The sequence below is a fragment of the Haemaphysalis longicornis genome, unplaced genomic scaffold, assembly GCF_048455015.1.
Source record: "Haemaphysalis longicornis isolate Haplotype H1 unplaced genomic scaffold, Haemaphysalis longicornis Haplotype H1 scaffold_2, whole genome shotgun sequence".
Taxonomy (NCBI): domain Eukaryota; kingdom Metazoa; phylum Arthropoda; class Arachnida; order Ixodida; family Ixodidae; genus Haemaphysalis; species Haemaphysalis longicornis.
This window is the reverse complement of record NW_027526295.1, coordinates 54,994,796-55,001,196: the sequence shown is the minus strand read 5'-3', so window position 1 is coordinate 55,001,196 and position 6,401 is coordinate 54,994,796.

Here is a 6,401-nt window from a genome sequence, read left to right as displayed (position 1 = left end):
AAAATATATATGCTTTTGTTTGTAACTTTACCTTTAGTACCATGTACGAAAATACATCCCAACATTTTGCTTCTCACAATTTTGGGATGTATATGGAATTCTTTTAGCAAAACGCCTGAAATTACAGCCACTGCACTAATATAGCATCTATTAGCTTATAACGTACACAGTAAGTTTTCAGAACAACATCTCTTTCCTATCGTGCCCTAAGAAAACAGCAAAGCTGTCGTGAATGACACAATCAAAAGCTAAAATAGACGCATTGAACGGACACCTGGTTCGTGTTCTCAACAAATTGCTCAAACAAATGTCGTATATTTCGAATGCCTTTTATGGTTGCGATAACTTTCCCCTTACAAAATATCCGTAGTAGGACGAGGGAAATATATTTTCTGAACTTTTAACGTGAACTCACTGCCCGGAAAGTGATAGGTCACGTGCATTGTAGGCGAGCATGCTCAAGTAGATGGCAATGCTCTACCTGCTTTTGATGGTGTGAATTTTTAACTGTTCAAGAATTGTTTGAACGTTTCAGTTCCCGAGCTTATAGCTTCTGAGACTTCTGCCAAGAATGTTGGCAAAGATCTTGCACACCCTGTTAATGCGAATGCACGGGATATGTTCTTCAGCCTCTTGGGGAACTTGATAAAAGAAACGGGCTATGACATGCCGGAAGCGTTTTCAAGATTGGTCATAATACCTCTACCGAGCATTTACGTAAGCAAGGTCGGCACGTGCGCAAAACATTGTTGGACAATGTTTTCCGGTTGCAGGCGCTGCTTGTCAATTTTTCCCACAAAATATTTCAGATAAGCAATTTTCGAGGCCACTTTCAGGCTGGCGTCGCCACATCAGCTTTTATTGACAGTCACGTGCGCACGTATCTCGCTCACATAGAGAAGTCACAATTCAAATAGTGTTTTTCTGCGGTCAACTTCACGTTACATAAAATAAAAAACTGTTAAGCTGAACCACGCGTACTCTTCCCCAAATATTCATAAATTGTTGTCACAAGAAACGGAAAGAAATTGTCGACATCGCAGGACATTTCGAGGGTGGTTCGAATAGAGGAGCATGTACTACTCGGTCACTTCCCTTGTGAAGTTGGTTGCAGAAGTAGACGCGCTGCTGCATTTTTCACTTTTCGTGGTTTATTGGGGCTTTTTAATACTGACGTGTGTCGCGGAATCAAACTAGATGTACTATAAAATCTGTATTTTTGAAATTCAGGGCACCACAAAAAATATTTCTGTTGCTAAAGAAACATTGCTTTCAAAAATATTGTTGTAGTGGTATTATTTCAGTTGTTCCACTACCTCTGCAACAGGGGAGTCGTCCAACTTGTTTGTTTTAAAGCACAGCATACTTCGGCCATCTGAGTTTATTTCGGCCATGAAATGATAAGTTTACTTCGGCTTTGTTAGCATTTAAAAATTCTATTCTGTAGGCCACGCAAATTGGGAATTATGGTTTTTTCAGACATGTCAACATTCTGGTGGAGTTCTTGGGCCGCACTGATGCCATCCGAGAGTAACCTGTGGAGCTTATATACTACTTTTAGCGCGCTGCCATACGGTGCCGACAGTCCCTCACGGACGCCGTGTGCGATGGCCGGATCGTTATGGCCAGTAATATTACTTTCCCTTCCAATTGTTTGGAAAACTTGGCAACCAAGTACGTTCCGCTCTCTCGTCTGAAAATTACGTGCCACAAAATATTTTTGGTGAGATAAAAAGAAGACACTCTATCCAAAGTGTTTGTGGCACACCGACAAAAGGATGGTGCTATGCAAAACACTACCTCCCTTGCGCATGCCTCCGATATAAAATCCTTCCCCGAAACTACCATTCGGTGCAGACGACGGCTGCAGTTTGCAATGTCGGTAAACCGCCGCAGCTTCTGGGCTTGGGTCTACTGCAATGAATTTGCAACGCACGGAGAAAAGAACGCTTTATAAATAATCCAGGTACCATATGAAGGGAAAGTGCGATGAACCCGCTTTCCTCGTTTTGTCGTAAATCTGCCGAACACTGAAATATTTTGCATGAGAACAATGGCCGCCAGTAGCTGATCGGTAAAAACTTCATTGTCGTTAACCGGCCTAAAGGGCAAACTAAAAAAATCAGGATTCCGTGTGCCTCGTTTACTTCATGACCGGTGAGGTGCCGACAACCGGAAGATCAGCAGAAGGTTTTTGTGCACGTTTTTATGGCTAGGTATTGCGGAGTGCCGGGTCACAACAATGTAACGTCTAACAACGTCCTACTGAATGTTCGTTAAGCAATCTTCCTGGATGTGAGAGACTAGTTTCTTCCCTTTGTACTGGTGGCTGAGTACAACTGTTCAATTTAGGATTTACAAAGAATATTGTAGTGTAAACATAGTAGGTCACACCTTGCACGCCTACCAGAGACCGTTGTGTAGTTAATACATTTAATGAACGCGTTTTAATAGTAAGGCTGACCAGACAGGGAGAATTGTTAGAACGTGGAGGACCGGAGTGTATTGTGAGTATTGTTGATATTATGGTGGGGACAGTTTAAATCATGTTAAAAACCAAAAAAATGTCTGGCACGTTTTATTCATGGTTTTAGATATTTTGTCAAACATTGAGATGCGGCTGGTCAAAAAAAAAGTCATAGCGCAGAAATATTTTAGTTTTGGCAATGCGTTATTTCAACAACGATAAAACCAGGTTTGTTTCCTTTTTTAAAATTTTGGGGCGGTAGTGAAGCGCCAAAATGTCAGCCGTGGAATATTTACAACTGTGGGCCTGTGAACGGCATATTTTAATTATTTGGCCGAAACCCACCACAGGGGTACCAAATAGCATCCTGGTGGGTTGGTGCACAGGGAACACGTAAACTTCATGCGGGCTTCTGAGTAGACTTTTAAGCGGTTATCATAGTATATCCGGTTCTAACTCAAATAATGAGCACAGGTGTAGGAAAAGTGCTGAATAACAAACATCAACACCACTCGCGTTTCTTCTTGTCCCGTCTGTGCTGTCGGTACAGCAAAATTGTGGAATTGCAACGCCTTTTCCCATTGTCAGGTCGCCGAACCGTTTTTTTACCTTCTCCAGTTCGTGAATTTAGCTGAGCATTAAACCCCAGCTTGGGAGTTATCTTACTTTGCTGGAATCGCGGGCAAAATAAACGACAAGGTGGAAGTTCTGACAATCTTTGCCGGCTGAGTTGATTGACCAAGTCCAAAACTGGATTTTCTGATGCCGTTTAGGACCAGACATCGAGAGCGAAATTTATTTACCGATTGTAGCTCCTATACGTCTGCAATGAGGCCCTGGGCTCTGGGAGCGTCTTCGGTAAGTTGGACTGTCCAGAGTTGATCCTCCCGGTTGTAACGGTGCTGTACTGTCTCCCACTGCCCACTGTTATTAACACTGCAACCTAGTGTGACTGCCTGCGAACTTTACCATAGCTTGTGTGCTGAGTCCGCTCGTTCCTGGCATATGTGGCACGCTGCTACCACCAAAACAATACAATGAGTGACGCGTTTCTTTTCTAATATACATCACCGTTTGCGAAGAGCTTAAGGGATCTGTCCAAGGATTACGAACAATCAATTCAATTTTAATTCTGGCCCACGCATGAATATGATAAAAATGAATAAAACTGACCTCTCTGTTTAATGAGGCCTACATTTTATTTTAGTCCAATAACACACAAAATAATATATTAGATGCGACGCTGAGAGGAGCATCTCTTGCCGGCGGCCCTGTCCTGCATCCGTCGTGGTTGCCGTCCGCGTCCGCACAGTCATATGGCACAGCTGCGTCTCTCCGCCGCTCGCCCCCTCTCCTCTCTCCGATAGCGAACGCTCTCGCCGAACATCTGCGGGCGCGTGGCGCAGCGCACTCTCACTCCGCCAGTGGGCGGCGCTGCGTGCTGTGCGCATGTGCAGTGCTCTCTCTCTCCGCGGTCTCCTCTCCTTCGGGTGCGTGCCGCGCTCCGGCCGGTCTCTGAGTCCACGGTCCCCCGCGCTTGCGCTTGCGCTTGCGCTTGCTCTCTCGCAGTACCGACGATTGCTTGATACGACGGTTCCTTTAATAAAGCCTCCGTCTAAACGACAACAACATCAACGTCTCTCATTATGCTCAAAATTACGCCCGCATCCCCTCGCGTGGAACCCAACAATGTGATTGAAACGCAATTCGCGTTCACTACGTGTTTCACGCAATTCGACTAATCGACCCAACGGAAACATCCAACGGAACCCCCTTCAGCGTCGCATCACACCAGGGTTCCCGCGAGGGGAGGTGGGCGTAATTTTTATTTATTTATTTATTTGTTTTTATTTATTTATTTATTTATTTATTTATTTATTTATTTATTTATTTATTTATTTATTTATTTATTTATTTATTTATTTATTTATTTATTTATTTATACTGTCAACCCCCACTTGAGGGTCATAACAGAGAGGGAGGCAAACGATACCTAAAGCAAATACAGACATCCATCCTTACAGCAACTTGGAACAATAACACAATCGAAAATTCATTGCTGGGCGAAGTAAACATCAAGAGCACATTCAAATTTCTTAACGTCAGAAGTTTAAACAATATGTCGCGGTAATTTGTTGCCTGCTTCTATAACACCAGGAAAAAAAGAATTACGAAAGACGTCCGTGCGAGCAGCGAAGGAGTGAACTGCCGCGTCATTGTTTATCCCGCTGCTGATCATATTCGGGAGGTGTACGTAAATTCTTCTATTTCTTCTGCCCTTGTGATATCTGAAAGAATACTTTTAAGCGCTGATTTTGCCGTCTACTTTCTAGAGATTCCAAACGGCTTAGTTATAACATATTGGTAACTGAATCCGTTCTTTGATACCCATGCATAATACTTATACTTATTACTTAGACTTATCTATACATACAGAATATAATTAAGAGTTGATGAGAATATTCTAAGAACAACTTGTACGGGATTATGGCCGGGGTGTTCTACCGGTATTTTAATATCCACATCTCTTCATATTTTATCCTAGATATATATCATTGCAAAGAAATTTAAAACAACGTCTACTAGAGCAGCAAAGATGCACCGTAATTCCTCGCATTTTTTCTCTCCTATAGGCGTAAATCTCTTAAAGTTAGCGCGAACAGGTCTCACGTAGTGTTGTGTCTGACGAAATTGCTGTATTGCGACTGTAGTGTTTTTTTACAAAGAACACTTCGCGCTTTTGTTTGTGTACAGACGTTCGGTCGCCATATTCAATTATTTGCGCATTCTGACCACTTTACGCAGCAGGAGTACCAACGAAGGCAAACACGGCATGCTGGTGAATGTTTTTGAAATTTATAAAACAAGTATGCCTTCGTTTTTTGTGAATTTTTGCTGTTTTGACAAATATGAAACGAAATGACATATAGATACCGATTATAATTCACAGTTGATGAGATAATTTAGACTAAGAACAAATTGCACAATATTATGGCCGGGGTGCTTGTGCGTGCTTAGGCCACAACCTACCTATACTATTTACCTTGAAGCTGATTATGACGTATTACAGCATCGCTAACCTTGTTCCGTCGAAAACGCAGTGAAATCGTGACCGCGTTGAGCCCGAGCCCGAGGCTACCTAAAAAGACTGTTCGGTAAAAAACAGCCTACTTGGAGTACGGGCAGAAGCGTTAGAAGTGGATGGAAATTTTTGGGAAATTAGTCCCACTTGGAATACGCCTAGCCATACATTTTTTTGTGTGTTCGTCGGCGTGTTGATGCGTATTGCGAACGAAAGCTCCAGAAAATATTATTTCAGACGAAGAGAGATAACGACTGCTAAACAACGAAAACATTGCCTAGCAAGATGTGTTTGCTTTCGTTGATCGGCCTGCTGCGTAAAGTGGTCGGACAGAGCCGATAATTAGATCTGCGGACGGAACATCCGTGAGAAAACAAGAACGCGAGGTGTTCTGTGTAGAAAAAAGATACAGTCCGAAAATAGAAAGTTTGTCAAACCTAGCATTAGGTGAAAACTGTTCGCACTAACTTTACTAGATTTACGCCTATAGGAGAGAAAGAAATGCGCAGAGCTACGGTGCACCTTCGCTGCTCTAAAAGACCATGTTGAAAATTATTTTGCAGTGAAAGATTTAGGCTGAAACTTTAAGAGCTGTGGATATTTAAATACAGGTAGAACATTCTTATGCTACCTGACTGTACAGTCAAGAGCAAACGCTTGCGGACCATAAAAGCAGCAATTTTGTCTTATTTCCCCGCCGTTTCGAAGCCCGGTGTATTATCTACGCTACGTTTGCAATATTTCAAAAATTATACGACCTCTCACATGCTCACCACAATTTGTGTGCGGCTACCTGAAGAGAAATAACCTATAAATGCCGTTTCGTTGTCTGTAAGAGAGAGAGAGAGAAAA